Source organism: Scylla paramamosain, chromosome 2 (assembly GCF_035594125.1).
Source record: "Scylla paramamosain isolate STU-SP2022 chromosome 2, ASM3559412v1, whole genome shotgun sequence".
NCBI classification, from domain to species: Eukaryota; Metazoa; Arthropoda; class Malacostraca; order Decapoda; family Portunidae; genus Scylla; species Scylla paramamosain.
In genome coordinates, this window is record NC_087152.1 from 6,770,481 (window position 1) to 6,793,854 (window position 23,374).

A 23,374-nucleotide genomic window follows, 5' to 3' on the forward strand; every position below is an offset into this window, starting at 1 on the left:
CTGAAAAATACCTTACGTACATACATCAAGATTACATGCATGATTACAAAATACCAAAAGAAAAAAAAAAAAAAAAGGAACAATACCTTACAACATTTACCAGATACTTAACCATTACAACAGTTACAAGTGGGTGTTCTTAACGCTACAAATACAACAGAACTACAAATACAAAACACACAACACCAATACAAATGCCTTACTGGTATAAACTCTACAAATATCCATATAACAAAGTGTATAATAATAATAATAATAATAATAACAACAATAATAATAATAATAATAATAATAATAATAATAATAATAATAATAATAATAATAATAATAATAATAATGATAATAACAATAATACGTGTGAGTACTCTCTCTCTCTCTCTCTCTCTCTCTCTCTCTCTCTCTCTCTCTCTCTCTCTCTCTCTCTCTCTCTCTCTCTCTCTCTCTCCTGAGGGTTACGGAAGGAGACACAAACAAACACAGCTGAGAGACATCGATACACTTTTGTTTGGAAAGTGGGCGACTGACTGCCTTTTCCCTCACTGTGGCGGTCCTGCTCCCTCATCCCCACCCCGCCCCCTCCCCGCCCACACACAAAGATGGAAATACTGGAGGGCAAAAGAATATATGGAAGCAAAGTGGCAAATATAAAAAGCGGATGCACGGGTTTTCAGGACAAGAATACCAGGAATAACTTTTTTTTTTTTATGGAAATGTAACGTTATTTTTATTTTTTATTTATTTATTTACTTTTTTCTTTCGAGGGATGGGGTGGGGGGGACGTAGGAGTGATGGTAGATCGTGGATACCATGTAAACAAATCGAATGGAAATGAATGTATGGACTAATTAACTGCTTTATTTTAAGAGCTCAGGTGAAGACAAGACCTTGGCATGTGATAAGCAAAGGCGACTGCCAGATTGTTTGTTTTTCTTCCTTTTTTTCTTATTTAATTTATTTTTATTTTCTATTGATTTATTTTCTTGTCTTTGTTTTCGTCTATAACACTGCACAATATAACACCACTGCTTTACGGAACGGCATATGCTTTACAACTGAGGAGTCAAGGGACGGAGGCTGTGTGGGTGGCAGAGGAACACTAAGGAAGAAGGGAGTTTTTTTTTTCTGTAGTGTTGTTGTATGGATGGTCCACCTCCTCTCTCCAACTCACGTCTCCGTTTCAGGACACGCGTCCCAACACACACAAACACGCACTGAAACCCTGCCTTTATTGCCCCATTAGTTGTCCCCATTAGCTTCCCCCCCTTCTCCAACACCTCTTTCTTGCCCATCTTACTATGTACTAAACCCCTCTCTCTCTCTCTCTCTCTCTCTCTCTCTCTCTCTCTCTGGTAATGATAAATATAAGGACAATAATGACAAGCGCTGGTTCATTTTACTAGTTCAAATGTTTTTTTGTTTTTCTTCCGTTTTCTCCGTCATTCTTTTGCACATACACACTTGCCAGGAATTCCACACACCTACTCACTCTCATCAACTTTAATAATAATAATAATAATAATAATAATAATAATAATAATAATAATAATAATAATAATAATAATAATAATAATACCAAAGCATCATGCAAATAGACTCTTATCCACTTATACTCAAGAATGTCAGATTTGCATGTTTGGATTTTCACCAGCCTGCACCGACTGACGTAAGAAAGATGGACACTTGAAGGAAAATGACATCTCTTCCTATGACCAGTTCTCTTTCCCACACACAGGGACTGGAACTGGAATCAAATGAACTATCTATATATTTCGTGGAACAAGGCGAGTCATTGGAACGAGTGACTTAACCATTTCACTGATATCTGACACATGTTTCTTTAATCACTATCTACTCTGAGATACTCTGGGATACCGGCACCTGCAAACATTGTACTGGCTGGAAATTACAAAATATATTCTTTTTTGTGCCTTTTCTTCTTTGTATACGCTTACAAAGACTCCATACATTGTCTTTAGTACTGTGTGTTGTTGTGTAACGCAGTAAATGAGTAAATGAGGCAATACGTTCTGCAGTGCTGGGAGGAAAGAGGAAAGAGAAAAGGTATACAAACTCAAACACACTCGGGTCCTCCTTCACCACACTCCCAAGTCTAGTATTCGGTAACGTCTCAGCGTCTTATCTCGACCACTGTTAACAGACTCTTGTGGAAGTTACGGGTATTTTCCACGGAAGTTTTCATGGTTGTAGTAATAGTTTAACAAGAATTCTGTACCGGCAATAGGAGAGAAATACCCATGAGAAATTGAATACCAATCTCTGTGGCCTTTGAAGTTAGTCCTGCAGAAAGGCAAAAGAACTTAAAATACGAGCCTTCATACACATAATTATACATATGTGAATACCCTTTATTCCTTAACATATTAGAGCAAAAGGAGAGAAATACAGTATGACCTTCGTCTTTATTATCCCACGTCCCTTAGTTCTAAATTAGTGTATCTTATCAATAACAGCCTCTTTAGGGCCAACAGGTCGGATGCTGACTGCTCCTCCTTTACACACGAACAGTCAAAGCATCAACTTGGCTGGCCACGTCTGGTTAAGTACAGCCGCGTCATGCTGCCCCACACACACACACACACACACACACACACACACACACACAGCGAATAAAAGTTTAAGCCAATGTTTTTCTTTCTAGTTTCTTCTTGCTTCGTACTATTAAATCAAGTTCAGTGCTCTGATACTCTGTCAATGTCACAAAAAGAGAGAGAAAAAGCTATAATGTTAAAATGTGTTTGTTTATATATCATGCAATCCCACAAAAAATACATATAAAAAGTATAATTATTGCTACTACTACTGCTGCTACTACTACTACTACTACTACTACTACTACTACTACTACTACTACTACTACTACTACTACTCTACTACTGCTACTACTGCTACTCTACTACTACTATTACTACTACTACCACTGCGGCTGCTCCCATTAATACGAGTACTTCTACTGATGTTGCTCTCACCACCGCTACTACTACTACTACTACTACCACTACTACTACTACTGCTACTACTATTGCCACCACTACCACCACTTCCCAATGGGCTCACTTTCAACACGGTGCCCCTGCGTCGCCGGTTGCTGCCACCTGCTGGAGGCCAACACCATCGCCTGAGGAAGAAAAGAAAACCTCTGTTAAGTGACGTGGAAACATGACAATAAAATACAACGAAAAACGATCTATATGTTCTATCAGATGACATTACCTGTAACACAAAGAGATGTAGTTATTACTGAGCTTGCAAAGGAGAAAGAGGCCAGGAAACCGTTGAGATTTAGTAGATATACTTAATTTTCACTTTGTTTGTATTTCCAGCTCATCTCTCTTTATCTCACCAGCCCTCCTCTTCCTCATGTTCCTCTCCTTCACCTCTTCTCCCTCCTCCCTCCCACCCCCCACGGAGCAAGGCCGGCGCCTCTGCCCACAATCAGCCGCAACAGAAGGATCCCTTGCTCTCCCTCCACAAAACCACTTTAAATTCACAGCAAAATAAACCTTAACAGGCTCCGTAATTAATACACCTTGAGTCAGCCACTTCAAAACGAGGGGTCACGAGCGGCCGCCAGCCAGTCTGTGTTTACCGAGGGGTCGCGGGGTCAAGGGAGAGGGGCAGGGAGAGGGCGGCGAGGGAGCAAGCCATCACCACCTCCAGCACCCAACCCACTTGATGCGCAAAGTAATCCCGCCACATCCGCCAGCCGTGGGATTATTTTGCCCGGCTTTTGTTATACACAGAGCTTCTAAACTGTAAATAATGGGGTGAGGGGGGCGGGGGGTGGTTAGTGAGCCGCCATCATCACTCAAGCCGCTTCCAACTGAGGGCTACTGAGGCAACGTCGCGTCCGCCTTCTCGACCACACAGCGGCGCGTCAGTCCTGCCGCCAGCACTAACACGCCTCTCGGAGCACTAAATAGCATCGGTAAGAAGGTGGTATTGTTCATCGCGGCGGGAAGCTCCTCCAGGTTAACTACACACAGGCGTCAGGGAGGGGAGCTACACGCGGCAGGGAGACGAGGAAAGGTGGCACTGGGGGCGTGGTTGCGTTAAGGGCGTGGGGAGTGATGAGATGATGGGCTGGGGAGTAATGCTTGTATGCACTAGTGTACCATAAGGGGGGAGTGATTGAAGGCAGTGAGGGGTGAAGGGAAAGGTGTGTAGATGGTGGTATTGTTAGTGGTAAGAGCAGTAATGGCAGTAATAGTAGTTTAGCTAGGGGTGGTGGGGATAGTAGTAGTAGTAGTAGTAGTAGTAGTAGTAGTAGTAACACCAAGAGTAGTAGTAGTAGTAGTAGTAGTAGTAGTAGTAGTAGTAGTAGTAGTAGTAGTAGTAGTAGTAGTGGCAGTAGTAGTAGTATAAGTAGTGACAGCAGTTAGCGCAGCCTACACACGTCATCCCTCGCTATCTTAGGCAAATAGCGCGCCTCTTGATCCCTCGACCCGTGACCTCGTGACCCGATACGCCAACTGACCCGCCGAGCCCCTCAAGCCGGACGTGACGTCACGGGCAGACTGGCGGTGATAATAACTCCTAGGAGACTTTGTTTGTACACGGTGAAGGTAATCAGACGGGCTTCTTTCTTCGCTGGAGGATTGAGGGAGGGAGGGAGTCGTGGTGGTGATGGTGGTGGTAGTGATGAAGATATATTAACGCTAAGAATATCTGACAACTCTCTCTCTCTCTCTCTCTCTCTCTCTCTCTCTCTCTCTCTCTCTCTCTCTCTCTCTCTCTCTCTCTCTCTCTCTCTCTAGTGTTGACCTTCCGTGACCTGAACAATAGGTACTGGCTCCCTTCCCCCCTCTTCTCTCCCTCCTCCACCACACCTTCCTCATTCCTTCCCTTTCTCCCTTCCCTCCCCCGCTAACCGTGCTCATTCACCCCACTGATTGATAACTATCTCTCTCTCTCTCTCTCTCTCTCTCTCTCTCTCTCTCTCTCTCTCTCTCTCTCTCTCTCTCTCTCATTTCCCTTTTCTTTAAATTCAAGTTATATTATCACCTTTTCTCCTTCCTTCTTTCTTTACCTTATGCTTTTTCTTTAATTTTTTCACAAGTACGGTCTCTCTCTCTCTCTCTCTCTCTCTCTCTCTCTCTCTCTCTCTCTCTCTCTCTCTCTCTCTCTCTCTCTCTCTAAGAATGTCTATCATTTCTCAATTCATACCTCCTCCCTTCTTCTACTTCCTCCTCCTCCACCTTCTCCTCCTCCTCCTCCTCCTCCACCTTCTCCTCCTCCTCCTCCTCCTCCTCTTCCTCTTCCTCCTCCTCCTCCTCCTCCTCCTCCTCGTATGTATTAGCCTCACTGTTTACACTGTTTGGCTTCACTGTTTGCACCTCCACTTTGGCACGTGACTTCAATAATAGACTGCTCATCCCTCCCTCCCTCCACTCCTCCCTCACTCACCCATTTTATCTTTTGTTCCCTCCCTCCTTCCCTCCTTCCCTCCCTCCCTCCCTCCCTCCCTCCCTCCCTCCCGTTACCCTTCCCTCTGTGCCTCCTCCGACAGGGAAAAATGCGAAAAATGTTGTCTAATGTACTACCTATGTTGTCTTGATGCATATGCGTTGATGTTGACTTGGGTTTTTGAAGCAGTGACGATGATAAGGCGGGGTTTGTAATCGTATTTTGCGTTTTTGTATTCCTATTGTTTTTATTTGAATTTTTAGAGGGAATGATTCGGAAGGTGAGAGGTTAAGAATGATGTTTTTGTAGTTTTGTATTTGTATTTTGTTTGGGGAGGAGAAGGGAAGGGAGGGTGTTTGAAGTAATGGTTAGAAAAAGAAGAGGTTATATAGTGATTTGTGTGTATTTTGCTGGTTTTATATTGTTTTATACTTCACTGGTTTTATATTGTGAAAAAGAGAAAGTGTGCTAATATTTTTTACTATTACGTTCTCCAGTGAGTTTGTTTTAACGTAATGGCGGTGAAAATATGAATTCTGAGGAGATTTTACGTTTATATCCATCATTTTCACCGGTTTCGTATTGGTAGAATGAAAAAGAGCATTTTGTTAGCTCTATCTTATCAGCTGATTTTTTTTTTCTTTTTATAGAGAGTGAATGAGTTCAATTTTGACGATGTCTTCACAAATACATTTTTTTTTTATTTCCTTCTTGCGGTGACAGTGAAAAAGACCAATTTTGACGACAATTTTTAGATGGTCTTTTTTTCAGTGATGACAATAAAAAGTAAAATTTTGTCTTTTTTTGAAACTTATAACATTTTATGTTATAAGTTATGTTTATTTTTTTTCAGCAATGACAAGGAAAATGTTGAATACTGACAAACCATAACTGATATTTTTACTTTATCATTTTCTTGGTGTGATGGTGAAGCTTGTTTATTATCACTAGCTTCCAATTTCAGTCTTTCAAAAATCATTCATGCATAAGCAGGCGCGATAAGTGATCAGAGATTTAGTGAGAAAACATGAGAGGAGGCAAAAAAAAAAAAAAGTTTATTCATCAAAGAGAGCTCAAGTGCTTCTATTTCACAATGCTTTTGCTTCATCCGCTGTTTTGTCTCGACCACATTCCTTATAATGATTGACGTTCTCTTACTTCAGGTCTGAATAATCATTGCCATTTATAAGTCTCGATCCTTCATACACTGTGCACGTACTGATGTGTGTGTGTGTGTGTGTGTGTGTGTGTGTGTGTGTGTGTGTGTGTGTGTGTGTGTGTGTGTGTGCGGCAAGCTCGACTACTACACTTTATCAACTCAACAGTGCGCCAGCGATAATCACTAACACACACACACACACACACACACACACACACACACACACACACACACACACACACACACACACAAGTATGTACAGTAAATACAATCATCCCCAAAGATAACCCACACATCCCTAATTTACCTGTCCACCACTGAAAGCATCACTAGAATCACCACGTATACACAGCACAGGACTAACACACGCTACGGCTTCATTTCCAACTCCTGCTCTCCCCACAGCGCCATCTATCACTCAGGCAGTCAATATAGAGAGCCAGTCAGGTGTCTACGGAAAAATGAGGACAAATACGAAGAGTTAAGAGCAAACAAATTCTCTTTCCACTGATGCTTACAATGAAACAAACCTTCTGACTGACAGTGACAAAAAGGCAATAGTTACTTCATTTGAGTACCCCTGCATAACTCTACAGGGTAAAATTAAACTAGTAGGGTAGGAGAAAGACTTAAACTACGTACTTGATCAGTTCTTCCTATCAGTGGTGTCGTTCGAAATTATAATGTTAACTTGCGATAGATCAGTCAGAAGGTTAATAAGAAAGGAATGTTGCAAATAAGTGATAAGATCGAGATATTCTAATGTACAGTCAGGGTCAGAAATCATTGAATATAAAACACTTATTACAGTGCATAGATTTTTTCCTTTATCTGAAGTCCCCTGATCTCTTAAACAGTCTCCTTAATCCTCTGAACCTGGTAACCTTTCCACATTCCTATTCTGATTAATTATATATTATTTTATTAACTTTTAAGTCTTCTCTCTTGAAATCAGTGAATCATACACTATCCAGTAAAATATTCGGTTTAAAGAGGCTAGTTTTATACAGTTCTAATCTACAAATGACCAGTTTAGTAAGTTCCAAAAGCGAGTCAAGATTCTAAGCGCTGAAGAACTTAACACCTGATAAACTATTGGTACGTAAGATAATTTAACCCTTTCACTGCGACACGAAACAATTAGCAGCAGCAGAAGCAATGCGTGAAGTCTTTATATAAGCTTCTACAATAAAGTTAGCGATGAAAGATAATACATTTTGCAATTTCTTCCCAGTTCATAGATTGGATGTGGCGGCAGAACAAGTAGAGATGTCTCAGAGTGATTGGTAGTTAGGGAAAGGTGTACCAAGTGGCAGTCAGAGGGTTAAGAATGAAGGAAAGTACAAATCCGAGGAAGAGAAGACATGCTGATCGACTTTTGACCATAATGTAACGAGGGACACAGTGACAGGGACGCCGCGTGGAGGTCATAAGAAATGCTGTTGCCACGTCCACCCACCCAGGGCAGAGGTCACGCGTACTTCCTTTCTCAATGTCGCTCTGGCCGGTAACCTCTCCGTGACCTCTTGTGACCTGACCAGAGCGGGCCGTTTGAGGCGGGGAGAAGTGATGCGTCGATGTGATAATTGTATGTTGGGGAGGATGTCCGGTATCTCTCTCTCTCTCTCTCTCTCTCTCTCTCTCTCTCTCTCTCTCTCTCTCTCTCTCTCTCTCTCTCTCATGCAGACAAGACAATCGCAACAACGCACTAGAATAGAGCAACACATACACACACACACACACACACACACACACACACACACACACACACACACACACACACACACACACACACAGCCACAGCAACACACAGGGTCACAGTAACACAAACAAACTCAGCTCTTGGTCAGGAATCAAATATCAAGAATCTCATCCTGCATCGGACGCGCCTCTCGCCACCCATTACTCACGCCGACCCTTAATTCCTCCGCCTCTGCTCTTCCTCTTCTTCCTCGGCCTTCTCCTCTTCCTCTTTTTCCTCAGCCTTCTCCTCTTCCTCTTCTTCCTCAGCCTCCTCCTCTTCCTCCTCCTCCCGATAGCGCTTTCATAAATCCATATCACGTTAGGAGCACACACACACACACACACACACACACACACACACACACACACACACACACACACACACACACACACACACACACACACACTTCACACTTCAGTCATGAGATAAACTCTTATGTACGAAAAACATATCTACAACTACTAAATAAATAAACAAGACGAAGGAATGCAAATAAATCTGAGCGTTCCTGTGCATTGTCCCGTCATGACACACACACACACACACACACACACACACACACACACACACACACACACACACACACACACACACACACACACACTTGGAATGTCCTGTAGTCGTGACGTCATCCAACACAGCGACCAATGAATGTGTCCCTCGCGTGTGACGTCATTAGTCAAGGAACCGCCGCCAGAGGGCCTCAGGGGTCATACCACAGTCCTAGCATGATCCCCGAGGAGCCCCGCGCATGCGTCATAGCGCCTGGATATTGTCTGGGTGATAGCACGGCATTGTGGGGACCATGCTGAGATTTCCGGGGTGAGAAATGGTGATGGTGGGAGGTGGTGGGAGGAAGGAGACATGAGGATAAAGGAAAAGTAGGAAGGCTTTAATGGGGAAAGAACGAGGTGGAGAAGACGCCACGAGTTACCAAATAGTACGTAATAAATCTTACGATGATGCAGTGGAATATGAAAAGAGATAAGGAAAGAGAAAGAAGATCTGAGAGGATGAAGAAAGATGCAGGAAGTTGTGTATAGTTAGTAGTTAATGTTATAATGAAGGAGTGCTGTGAAAACAAGGCAAGGATAAGAGAGGATGAAAGAATATGCAGGAAATATATCTCATGAATCAAGGTGTGTTGTGAAAGGAAACCAGCGTGGAGATAACAGAAGGATGGAGAGACAGGAAAGGACAAAGAAGAAGACTGTGTAGAAGAAAAATTATGAAAAACACTACGAGGAAGAAAGGAGAGAACAAAGGGTGGAGGAAAAAGATAAGCAGGCAGTTCTGTAATGCACTTGTTGGCATTTAAACCAGAACACTTTCCAGTCATCGTCACTATCTCTGCTACACGCCACGGCACGTCCTTAGACATCTTCTTAATTGTTACTTGGAAGGAAAGGTGCGCCGTGAACCTTAAATACAGTCGTGGTTAGAATCGAGTAACTTGCGTCTCATTGTAACGTGTTTTGTGTGTGTGTGTGTGTGTGTGTGTGTGTGTGTGTGTGTGTGTGTGTGTGTGTGTGTGTGTGTGTGTGTGTGTGTGTGTGTGTGTTTTAATGTTAAATCCTCTGGCATTTTTAGATTCAGTTGTCAGGCTTTGAGAGGAGACTGTCAGCATATCAGAGGCATTAAGATTGAAGGAAAACGTTTAAGTACGAGTAAGTGGAGGAATGTGTGGCACGTTAGCGGACTTTCGACCGTGGCTGTAATAATAATTAGTAAGAGTAGGCACATAATTACACCACCGTAGTAACACAAAACCATTCACTGATGCACTACAACGCGGAACAAGTCTTATCAAGTGGAGAATAAATACGAAATCCAGAAAAAAAAACAGCATAAAAGTGAAAGGAATTTATCCTGAAACTGTTTATTTTTTTGTCAATGTTTTGTTTTGGATAAAATGCTGCCAGTGTAATAATATTTTGTCATCACAAACATTATCTTCTGATGCGCCTCGCCCACAACAGTTTAGGCGTCGCTGTTATCTGTGTTTGTCAGACGAATTATTTACTGAATATAATGGCTGAGAATTATATGTTCCGTGAAAGGTCATGTATGATTATTTAGTAAAATTTTTCCGTACACACACACACACACACACACACACACACACACACTGATGTCGCGTGTGGCTACAAGCAAACGTCCTCAAATAAAACTACTGCTAAAGACAAAGCATCTCTTAAAACAAACAACTTCATCAATAACAAAAACAACCCAACGTTCGCCATTATTTTCAAGATGTGTCCACAGTGACTTCACGCACAACAAAATACAAATCAAGTCAGATACAAATCACTTGGAAAAGCTAATGATAATTTTGTCCGTCACTCAGCATTATGTTCTTTGGAATCAAACAGGATAAAACTAACAGCTACTGAAGAGGTGACTGTTCATCAAAGGGTAACTAGCCAGAAAAAAAAGAGGAAATAAGAGAAGGGAAGGGAAAAAGAGAGAAAATAAAGAAAAGCAAAGGATAAGGAGAATAATATACACATGGCATCAGAGCAAGAAGTCCATTGGTGATATGAGAAGCTGCTGAACACGAGGAGATAAGAGAAAGGGGGAGAAAAGAGGGAAGGGGAGAGAGAGGAAAGAAAAGTGAAGGAAAACATCCATACATGAATATATACATACAAATATCCATGAGCTGTCACCTACACACGTATACATAAACAAAATAAACAGACATACCTAAAACAATAATGACATGTAAGAGAATAAAGGTCACACACACACACACACACACACACACACACACACACACACACACACACACACACACACACACACACACACACACACCACTTACCTACACCCCTTTAACACAACTTTTCCTACACCACTTAACCTCTCTCTCTCTCTCTCTCTCTCTCTCTCTCTCTCTCTCTCTCTCTCTCTCTCTCTCTCTCTCTCTCTCTCACCTACTCCACCCACCCACCGCCCACACACCCACAGTCACACAAACAGACACCCTCTCCACCCGCAGCCGCCGCGCCACCCACGCCAGCACGCTATCGGGGCACAGTGATACCCTTAGCTAAACTGACGTCAGATTGAGGAGAGATGGCCATCACGAGCGGACCTCCCATGAGACGGCAAAAACTAGGGGCGAAACAAGCGTATACAGAGAGAGAGAGAGAGAGAGAGAGAGAGAGAGAGAGAGAGAGAGAGAGAGAGAGAGAGAGAGAGAGAGAGAGAGAGAGAGAGAGAGAGAGAGAGAGGCCTCTTGTGTCGCCACTTTGCTCCTGCTCAGCGCCGCCACTGGCACGCCAAGGCTCGACTTTCAATTGTTTCAAGTGCACAGGTGCTAAATATAGGCACGAAATCTGGCCTTTCATACTCCTCCTCAACGCCACCCCCCATCCCTCCACCCAAATCTCTCTCTCTCTCTCTCTCTCTCTCTCTCTCTCTCTCTCTCTCTCTCTCTCTCTCTCTCTCTCTCACGTAACTACTCCATTACGTTGAAGTTCACCACTTGATCCTGTTTTTTTTTCTTTCTTTCTTTCCTCCTCCTCTTTCTTTTCCTTGTGTGTATTCTTTCAACTCAAATTACGTATGACGTTATTTTCTAAATTTTCCTTCTTTTTTGATGATGCTAAATTATATATTACTACTACTACTACTACTACTACTACTACTACTACTACTACTACTACTACTACTACTAAAACTACTACTCATAATAATAATAATAATAATAATAATAATAATAATATAAAAATGTCCCTTTCACGTGACCATAAGAGCCCCATGAAAGTTTAAAAATGTCCTCGCTTCAAGACTCTTGGAAGAAAACGGTGCTTCCCGTTTTCTTTAGACGTGTGAGGGAGGACAGCGATGAAATGCGTGTCGAGTTTTCACTATGACCGCTAGATGTACACCTTTTTTTTCTTGTTCTTCTATTCGTCCCTTCTTGTTTTTTTTTTCCCCTTCCTTTTCTTTCTTTCTTTTTTTTTCCCCTTCCTATGACCAGCAGGGATCAGTTTCCTTCCCTTTCATACCTCTCCTTCAGGCTGTTCTCTACCATCAGTGTTACATAGCTTCTATTGTGTTGTGTTCTCTCTTCTCGTATTAGAGATAAACATAGTGCGAATGAACATCGCCTTTGCTTTTTTGGTTTGTGAATGTTCCTTAGTTATTTATTTATTTATTTTTTTCATTGATTCACTCTTCTGTACAAGTAGGATTAATATAGTTTGTCATCGGAAGCCACCAAGTATTGTCTTGAGTTGTCTATACACACACCCTGCACACCAGTCAGTGGAGCATTTATTACCGCCTCATGTCTGCAGAAATACTGTCACTTGGGGTGTGGTCGATGTGGTGTGTAGAAAATCCGTCGTGCCTACAGATCACAATATATGCGTTATAAGAGATCACTGAGACCACGAGTCCGGCGCGTGATACTCAGGACGTGGATGATTACACACCACCACCACCACCACCACCACCATTACTGCCACCACGGACTCAACTAAATAGCGTCCATTTTCTTTCATCGCACGCCAGCACTGACAGAAAATGTTCGCCACTCACTTTCAATGGGTAACATTTTTAAACTTTCACCGTCCGTCCATTTTATAATATATATATATATATATATATATATATATATATATATATATATATATATATATATATATATATATATATATATATATATATATATAATATTGACATGTAGCTATTTCACTTTACACATCATATATATATATATATATATATATATATATATATATATATATATATATATATATATATATATATATATATATATATATATATATATATGACAGAGAGAGAGAATATATATATATATAATGACAGAGAGAGAGAGAGAGAGAGAGAGAGAGAGAGAGAGAGAGAGAGAGAGAGAGAGAGAGAGAGAGAGAGAGAGAGAGAGAGAGAGAGAGAGAGAGAGAGAGAGAGAGAGAGAGAATAAAAATCAATAATCATTAAGCAATAATGTCTCAAGCTTTACAACTCCTACAAATTATCTTTCACTGTTTTAACTTTGTAAGCGCTGCACGTTCATCAAACATTTCATTCCACGGCTTTACTGCAGAAACTAGACTTTGTGAACATAAATCTCAACGTACGTAAAGGAAATGTCTGCAACACGTAGAGTGTAACATCTAACGCTGCCTTATAAAGCATTTGCACACATACACGTGTGATTCTCAGACTTCATCAGTGACGCTGCTACAAATATCTCTCTGTAATAACAAATATCCCTTACTATGCCCAGCTAGTTGTTATGTACTTCATGGACATGCATCACAGTGGAGGATCAGTGCAGGAAACAAAAATGTCAAGAACGTGGTGACAAGCTGCATGTGACTGATATCATCCTCCGGATTTACTCCAGAAAATTAGTCAGTATGTAGAGGCCAAAGCTTTAAGTCATCCTGTTTTCAACTCCATAGAAGCTTTCGCCAGGCCGGCGCTAGCCAGCACGCCTACCTCGGCTGTACCTTTACAAGCTCTCGTGAAGAAAGACAGCAAACAAAGCTATTGACACACACACACACACACACACACACACACACACACACACACACACACACACACACACAGATACACACTTGTCTCGACAGTCTCAGAGCAAAATAGCTGATATGTTTACCCAGACTTGGTGTGTGCAGACAAGGCGCAGCGAGTAAGGCAGATGAGTAAGGGCTAACGAGAGAAGCTGACTGACTGACTGACTGACTGCCTAACTGACTGACTGACTGACAAACTAACTGACTTACTGACTGACTAACTATCTAACTGACAAACTAACTAGCTAACTAACTGATTGATTGACTGACTGCCTCCCACCCCCTACAAACGATCTATCCCTGAGCTGCACACGACTAAACATCTGATATATATTGGTTTCTCGTTACACCTGCACACGGGACCGTCAGGAGAGATGCCCCGTGGAATGCACAAGCTAAGTATGGGCGGGGAAGGGTGGGGCGGGACAAGGCAAGGCGAAGGTAACAAAAAGACAGATCGCAATTTAACTATTTCATACATGGAAACTGACGTGTGTGTGTGTGTGTGTGTGTGTGTGTGTGTGTGTGTGTGTGTGTGTGTGTGTGTGTGTGTGTGTGTGTGTGTGATATCAAATTCAATACTCTCTCTCTCTCTCTCTCTCTCTCTCTCTCTCTCTCTCTCTCTCTCTCTCTCTCTCTCTCTCAATTAAATCTATTAAAAGACAAACAAGAGAGAGAGAGAGAGAGAGAGAGAGAGAGAGAGAGAGAGAGAGAGAGAGAGAGAGAGAGAGAGAGAGAGAGAGAGAGAGAGAGAGAGAGAGAGAAAGTAGAAGTTGCAAAAAAAAAAGAAAAGAAAAGAAAAAAAATTACTTTAGTCTGTCGCTGTTCCTCCCGCGCTCCATTTTCTCTAACCGCTGACACATTCCGTTTTCTACGTGGCGGCCACAAGGAAGACCCAGACATGATTTCTCCCTAATTTTCATTCAGCGGTCATGAGGCAGGGGGAGGGAGAAGGGGGAAGGAAGGGGGAGGGAGAGATGGAGGGGCATGTATGATGGAGAGAGAGAGAGAGAGAGAGAGAGAGAGAGAGAGAGAGAGAGAGAGAGAGAGAGAGAGAGAGAGAGAGAGAGAGAGAGAGAGAGAGAGAGAGAGAGAGAGAGAGAGAGAGAGAGAGAGAGAGAGTTCATGTGACTTCACCCACACTCTTCCACATTCCTTCTCCACCTACACTTCACCTCCAACCACCCACTCTCCACCACCTCCTCCTGCTCCTCCACCTCCACCTCCCCCTCCTCCTCCTCCTACTCCTCTTCTCTCTTCCTTCCTCCTGCTTCCTCTTTTCGCCTCCTGCCTCACCACAAACAGCCTTATGTTATATTAAAGCGGTTTTCCTTCCCCCTCCCTCCTCTCCTCCCTCCCCTCTGTGCCCTCCCTCCCTCCTAGCACCTCCTTCTTAACGGGCCTTGGGTGGTGGGGGTAGGAGGAGGAGGAGGGGAGGACAGGTGCGTGGAGGTAGGTGTATACAGGTGTCCCCGCCGCCCACCTTGCCCCTCCCCTCCCCTCCCCTCCCCCATCGAGCCATGTCATAGAGGGGGAGGGGAAGAAAGGGAGGACGTGTAGCCATGTGAGTAAGTGTGGGCGTGAGGGTGTGTACGTGTGTGGTATTGCGGGCGTGTGTGCGGGCGAAGGTTCGTGCGGGTATGTGCACTATGACCGTGTGTGTGTGTGTGTGTGAGTGTGTTTGTGTGTGGCCGTGTGGGTGGGTGACCGTGCGGGCGTGTGCGTGTGTGTGGGTGAGTGACCGGAGGGGCGTGTGACTGCGAGGCGAGTGGAGTGAGTGGCGGTGTTTCTGGCCGAACAAGTGTGGGCGTGCGGGCGCCACAAGGCCGGACAGCGCCCCTGCCCGCCCGCCGCGACATAAATATACACTATATGAGGCAGGACTGTGGCCGGCTTTCTCGCGAGGAATGGGGGAGGCCGGCGGTGTTCTGGGGGGAGGGGGAAGCACATTCCTGGCGCGCACGGGGCGGTGTGGTGGGGGGGATGAGGGGGAACCAGCTGACGCCTCCCCCTTCCCCCCACCTCCGTTACTCCCCTCCAAGAAGCACTCACCACCACCACTACCACCACCACCACCACCACCACCATGGAGGAGGAGGAAGAGGAGGGGAAAGAGGAGGAGGAGGAAGGACGGAGGTATACCTGGTGAGGCGAGGAGGGAGGGGGAGGACGTGCATCATCATCATCATCACCATCACCAGCACCACCAGCACCACCATCACCATCACCACTAACAATAATCCAAAAATAGCTAAACAAATAAATAAATAAATAATAAACAAAGAAAACAATGAACAAAATCGAAACCACACACACACACTTTTTTTTTTTCGAAACACTGTACAATACAATATCAACTCAAGACTACAAGGCCAGGGGCACACACACACACACACACACACACACACACACACACACACACACACACACACACACACACACACACACGGTGACCTCAAACAAACAGGTGAAAACCAAACAAAACAAAAAGGGGAGGCGGCGCGGTGATTGTTTGTTTGTCTTCTTTACCTCAATCCAAACTCTTCCCCTTCCTTCCTTCCTTCCTTCCTTCCTTCCTTCCTTCCTTTCTTCCACTTCCCTTTCCCCTTCCTTCCTGTATTTTTTTTTGTTCCTTATCTTTCTCTTTCTCTTCCTCAGAACCTACAGAAAAAAATCCAGAGAGAGAGAGAGAGAGAGAGAGAGAGAGAGAGAGAGAGAGAGAGAGAGAGAGAGAGAGAGAGAGAGAGAGAGAGAGAGAGAGAGAGAGCTGGGATAGCGGGTAACTGGAGAGGGGCGGAGAGGCGGAGGGGATGAGAGGGGAGGGGTGATGGGAGGGGGGAGGGGGAGAGAGAGAGAGAGAGAGAGAGAGAGAGAGAGAGAGAGAGAGAGAGAGAGAGAGGAGAGAGAGAGAGAGAGAGAGAGAGAGAGAGAGAGAGAGAGAGAGAGAGAGAGAGTAGGCAACAGAAACAAGGGAGAAGGCATGAGAGGGAAAGAAATGGAGAAGAGGAGAGGAGGAGGGAGACGGTGAATGAATGGAGGGGAGAGGTAAGCTAAGCAAGTGTTAGTCTGGCACACCTCGCTGCACCATTCCCCAAGTGGCATTCTCCTCACGTAGGAGTGGCGTGATGGTGAAGGTGAGGGATGTGTGGTGAGGGTGGTGAGGAGGTGCAAGTGATGAGGCTGGCTTGGTGAGGAGGGTGGCAGGGAGTATGCCTTGCTCTCACTTAAAACACGCCGCTACAGTAAAGTTGGCGGCGGTAGGCAACGAGGCACTGTGGCACTGTATTGTGGCGCCTGGCACGGCCCGGCAGGGGAGGGTCAGACGCGGCAAGGGCGCCGCTGCATTGGGTACAACGCTTCATAGAAACACCTGATCAGCGGCAGCAGGTGTTGGCAGCCGCGGGTCCTGTCTCTGGCATTTCCTCGCAGGTATTCAGGATGTCTGGCAACAATTAGGCTGAACCACTACCTGGCCCACCCACTGTTACCTATTCAGTACCCAATCATAAGTCTATTAATCCTTTTCAGGGTTAAATACATGCCGACAGGGATTCGCCCGCGACACCCTGGGCCTTACTGATTGGCTGGACACCCGAGTCATGAATACGGGAACCCACGGCTGTCGGATCGCACAGTTAGGCTCCGCGAGGCGAGTGCAGCCTCTTGGTCAACCTTCGTGAGGAAAGTTCCTGATGACGAGGGTTAATTCTGGCTTTCTCTTCTGCGTCTATGCTTGGCCAGCGATGTCTGTCCTGCAATGCGGCCACCGACTCCTTCCCGGTGTGGCGGCAGGACGCGGCAGTCACGCCTCTGTCGCCAACACCCCTGCTTGTATAACGAAGGAAGATAAATATTACTCGCATTCACATGTTTGTTCGGCTTAATCTTACTTCAGGAATTACTGCAGACAATCGCATTAAGAGCACGTGACTCAGCCCCGCGTCTCGTGCACTGAATTACTCATGCCACGTAAGTCTAATTATCTAAAACATGCCACCGATCTTACATCACCCGTAAACTCACCAGTGTTACGGTAATTTCAACAAAACTCCACAACAGCCATGTGTGTGCTCAATTTACCGAGGAATTCCGACCTCGCAACACACACTGGTTGCTGCTTCTCATCCAACGCTGCCGATCAGTACAGCCCTCACTCTGGTGCCCTCAGGTATTCTGTGCCGTCCCGTAAGGCTCCCTCATTCCAAAGGCCTCACGAAGCACTGTGTTAAAAAGTCTCCGTCTTCTCTGATGTTCGTTGAGTGAAATATCCCGTAAATGGAAGCAAGTGTTTGGCAGACAAGCAGAAGTGTTGTGAATCCAGCAGGGCTCTCTTTTTTTAGGCGTCGACGGGGTTGCTTTTAGGATCAGAATAGTACTCGTGAAGCAAATATCCCACTCACACGCTGGAGCTTCGATAACTTGTCCCTTTCATCGGCGTGACTCTTGTTTTCAGCTACTGACTCGAGAGAGAGGACTGCCAGCGCTTCGCTTCGCATCTCGATATGACGATCGGTCCCCGGATTTTTCGATTGTACGAGTATTATTTACTCTGTATTACTGGTTAGGTTTTCCCTCATAACAGCTTCCCTTGGTTAATTCGTCTCGTTCTTTTCCTTCCTTAACCTTCCTGTACTTTCCTTCTGCGTCGTGTACAGTACGTCATCTACACCTGCGTCGTGGCTATCGCTTCGGAGTCCGCCCTTCACCCTCTGCTGACACGCCGACATGTCCCTCCCTGATCCCCGGTAATCGCATCGCTGCCCCCATACACAACTGTTGCAGCAATGAGTCGCGGGACAAAGCGATCATACAGACAAGGAGACGAAATGTGAAGCTGAACAGTAAATCGCCAGCCAATTCAAGTTTCATTATTGCAAATATTATCACACTGAGATTTGAAAAGGTTTGTCTGGGGATGCTGAGGCAAGAGCAGGGACGGCTAAAAGATAAAGAATGATTAGTTGATTGACTGGCTGAGTGATCGACTGACTGACTGATCGATCGGCTGACTGATCGGTTTTAAGACACAGCAAGAATGGGGTTACATGCATGGCGGCGTCCAAGGATTGTAAAGAATAGCAGCAAGTCCAACCAAGCGCAGTTACAAGAGAATGTTTATACCTAGTTTACCTTCGCATAAAAAAAAAAGAAAAAACTAATATTCTTATGAACAAAATGCTTATCATCAACTGGTAGGTCCGCAACAGATACACGAGACAGGAAGAAGTAAGCAAGGCTGGTTTACCAACTGGCACCTAACACAGTTAGCGCCTCTCCTCTCCAAATTCCAGCGAAACATTCAGTCAGATTATCAAGTAAACTTTATTTCTTCAACTCACAATGAACTACGAAGAATCACCAATGCGAGTTTCTGAGTACGAGCAAATGTTATTATCCGGCCAGGCTGTTCAGGGAATGCCTCGTCTTTAACACGGGCTTCATTTCCCCCCTAAAGGCAAATTGAAGCTTCCTCTCGTGTTCTTCCTGGGGACGATCTTGAACACGGTGAACATTCATTTTATTTATCTACCTAGTTGTTTACTTAGTTATTCATTCTCTAGAGGCGGACTGCATCCTCTCGCAACCTTTCCGGCGTCCATCTTTAAAGGGAACAACAGTCGCATCTCCTTTGAAACGCCCACTTTAACCATAGAGACAGATTGCTTTCCTTCACTACCTCGCTGGCATGTTACACTATTTCACCATTAAGAGGTATTAACAGCACAGACAAAATGGCCGCCTGAAATCGGTGGTATGAACGAATCGACTCCATTTTTCAATGAAATCATAATCTCTATACCAAACATTTGTTTTGAATGAAGATAAAGAAGGGAAAGGCAAGGAAGGGAGGAGGTAAGAGAGGCAGGAAATAAAAAAGGGGAAAGGCACGGGCGGGAGGAGGAAGAAGGATAAAAAGAACCGGGAAGGGGACAAGAAATGATGTTGACAGGAAGTGAAGCAAGAGAGTGAGGAAGCAGATATTAGACGTAAACAAGGAATGAGGGACAGAAGAGACGAATGAGGGACAAAGGGGAACGGTGAGAGATCTGAGGGACAAATAAGAGATGGAAGGGAGAAATGAGGGATGAACAGACGAGTGAGGGACGAACGGGAGAGGTGAGGGACAGGAGGGATGATGATGGATGGGCTAGAGGAATGAGGGACAGTTGAAAGCAATAGGCTCAAATGTACAGCACCTTACAAGATCAGTGCAACAGATCAATTAGAGTAAGGAAAATTGAACCAATCAATCGCACTAATATATGTACGAAAGGCCCATACACATACCTCAGTTGCGGGGCGGCGTCTTGGGGAGGGATGATCCTCGTATCAGGAAGACATGGACCAGTTTTTCCTCGTAAAGAGATGTTACCGTGGTGTGGCGGCGGCGGCACTGTGGCGGCGTGGGTGGTGCCGGTGGAGGAAGGTCATGCAGGGCGGAGGCGGAGTGACTTTGGATGGTGGTCACTGCGAAAGAGAAAAAAACATATTCCTGAAGTTATGTTGATGCTGACGTAAATGGTCTTTTAAATAAAACTTAATTTTATTTAATACCCGTACGTCCGCACTACGGCTTTACTTCATACATTTAAAAATATCTTTCCCCTTGAGCGCGAGGCAGCCGGCGGAGCGGACGTGACGTGGCCACACCTGCACCTCCCGCACACCTGTTGCACGGCGGCCAGACCCGCCACAGGACGCGGCTTCCGCTTCCCGCCTCAGATATCTTAGAAAAAGTTCACTACCGTGGAAAACGAGGCGCGAGTTACAAGGCTCTTCCTCGGAGATTACCGCTTACGATTATTGCTCCAACACGTGGAAGCAGCGACTCGGCGATAAAAGCTGTACTTCAGCATGAGTCGGTCAGACGAGCGTGCGAACACATGCCGGCGCCACTGGCCCTCAACGCGGCGGCTGGCGTGCTGCTGCAGCCACTGCCGCGTGATGTCATTTACACACTTCACCTACACGACCATCGCCCGTGACCAATACCTAAGGGACGCCTTCCCTCAAGATGTCACCCACCCGCCCTCCTCCCCCTCCCCACTGCCTCTACTTCCTGGTACCTCGCTTTACGTGGAAACCTGTATTAGTCTTCCTTTCATCCCGCCATGCCCGGCACGAGGGCGCACTTCGGAGTGCCCCGAGGCGGCGCGACACAAGCACCACAGAGGACACACGCGCACTAACAAGTCTCCTCACTCACGCCGCCAACACCTCTACACCCCACACACCTTTAAATGGTACAAGCCACACCCACCTGCTCCCCGCCGCACACTTCAGCAGGGTTCTCTCACACAGCTACACACCCCGACACACCTCACTGCTCCCTCCCTCCACACACCACCCACGCATCTTACACTGCCTATAAACTAAACAACACACCTTCAATACGTCCCTCAGCACACTTCCTAAAACCCTTGCAGCGATATCTAATGTTATTACAAACCAAGCGCACAAAACACCAAGGTGCCTCACAGCATCAGCAGGACGCGCCACAGCTCATCTACACCCTGCAGCAAGGCCTTCCCTACACCACAAAGTCACCGCTCCATTTACACAGCAAGGCATAAGAGTCCCGCTCCCACAGCCTTCCTTGCCCGTATACATGGCGGCATCGCGGCGCCACGGAAGCCCAACACACACATACGAGCGCACGCACACTGAAACAGCTCTTCCCCACAGCCTCCCGCTACGGTGCACCCTCCCTCCCTTGTGGCCCACACATAACACGGGCGAGAATTAACCTCTTACACCACGAAAACTAATTACCACACAGAGAGAGAGAGAGAGAGAGAGAGAGAGAGAGAGAGAGAGAGAGAGAGATGAAGGGAAAAAAAAAATAGCTGATTAATATGATGATCTCACTAGCAAGACTCGACTGGCCATACTGTAACGCGCCTAACACCACCACCACCACCAACCACCACCACCACCACCATTACACCACATAAGGAAAACTAAGGAAGGACGAGGCGACGCAGAGCAGCCAAGATCAAAACACACTCCTCCCCCGCCCATGCCCCTCTTCCAGACACCACTGAAATCATTACCAAGAGGGGCGGCGGCAGGAGGCAAACTTTTCCCCTCACCGGTTCCTCCTCGTCGCCGGAGCCACACGCCGCGGCGCCAGGAGGAAAGTTGTAAAGGTTATTGTGAGGCAGATAGTGAGTGACAAGAGACCACTGGGGCTGCTAGGACTGAGCTGATAAGAGACACGTGATCATGACGCGGCGCCACGTGACAGTGGAGGAAGGAAGAAGTGGAGGAAGGAGAGAGGAAAAGTGGAAGGGAGGGGGAAGGAATGGAGGAAGGAGTGGAAGAAAGTGAAAAAAGGAATGAGAAAAGAGTGAAGGGAGGTGAGAAGGAAAGAGTAGAAGAAGGAGGGAGAAAGGAATGGAGAGAAGGAAGGGGGAGGAAGAAAAGAGAAGGAAGGAGGAAGGAAAGAAAAGGAAGAAGGAAGAAAGGAGAGAGGAAGGAGAGGAGGAAAGTGAGATGGAAGGAGGGAGGAAGGAAGAAGAAAAGAGAAGGAAGAAAGGAGAGGAAGAAATGAGAGGAAGGAAGGAGGAAGTAACGAGAAGGAAGGAAAGAAAAGGAAGGAGGGAGTGAAGGAAGGAGGAGGGAGGGAGGCAACAGAACGGAGAAGGGAGCCAGCCACCAGTACCCATGCCTTCCTTCTCCCTTCTTCCTCGTCCCTCAAGGCCTCCCTCCTCCATAGGCCTACTAGAGAGAGAGAGAGAGAGAGAGAGAGAGAGAGACGAGAGAGAGAGAGAGAGAGAGAGAGAGAGAGAGAGAGAGAGAGAGAGAGAGAGAGAGAGAGCTTCCACCTCAGTCATTTAGTGGAATAATAGAGACAGGTAAGATTATTAATTAGGTTAGGTAATTAGGCTGCGCTTCACGAGAGAGAGAGAGAGAGAGAGAGAGAGAGAGAGAGAGAGAGAGAGAGAGAGAGAGAGAGAGAGAGAGAGAGAGAGAGAGAGAGGGGGGGGGATACATAACATTGCATCACAGTTTCGTAGTCTGTGGTATTTTCCTTCCGTGCTACATATTTCTGGCGCACTTTTGTATGTACGCACTGTGCTGGTGTCGTGATGGTGGTGGCGGTGGTAATAGGATGATGATGATGTAATAGTAGTAGTAGTAGTAGTAGTAGTAGTAGTAGTAGTAGTAGTAGTAGTAGTAGTAGTAGTAGTGGTGGTGGTGGTGGTGGTAGTAATAGTAGTAGGAGGAGGAGGAGGAGGAGGAGGAGGAGGAGGAGGAGGAGGAGGAGGAGGAGGAGGAGGAGGAGGAGGAGGAGAAGAAGGTGATGATGATGATGATGATGAAGATGATGATGATGATGATGATGGTGGTGATGATGATGATGATAATAGTGAAAGAAGAAGAAGCAAGAGCAGAAGCAGAACTCTACGATGACGATGACGACGGCGAAGAAGAAAAAGAAAAAGTTATCATAAATATTATCATTACTATCATTACGATTATGAA

At 45.4% G+C, this 23,374-nt stretch overlaps 1 long non-coding RNA gene across 1 annotated transcript; it reads right to left on the reverse strand.

Moving 5' to 3' along the window:
• Positions 1–718: 718 nt before the first annotated feature.
• LOC135109323 (uncharacterized) lies at positions 719–22,614 on the reverse strand. The gene is made up of 2 exons (XR_010272658.1): positions 20,174–22,614; positions 719–3,136 (listed from the first exon to the last, which is right to left on the reverse strand). It is a non-coding gene; the product is annotated as an uncharacterized LOC135109323 (long non-coding RNA).
• Positions 22,615–23,374: the final 760 nt, after the last annotated feature.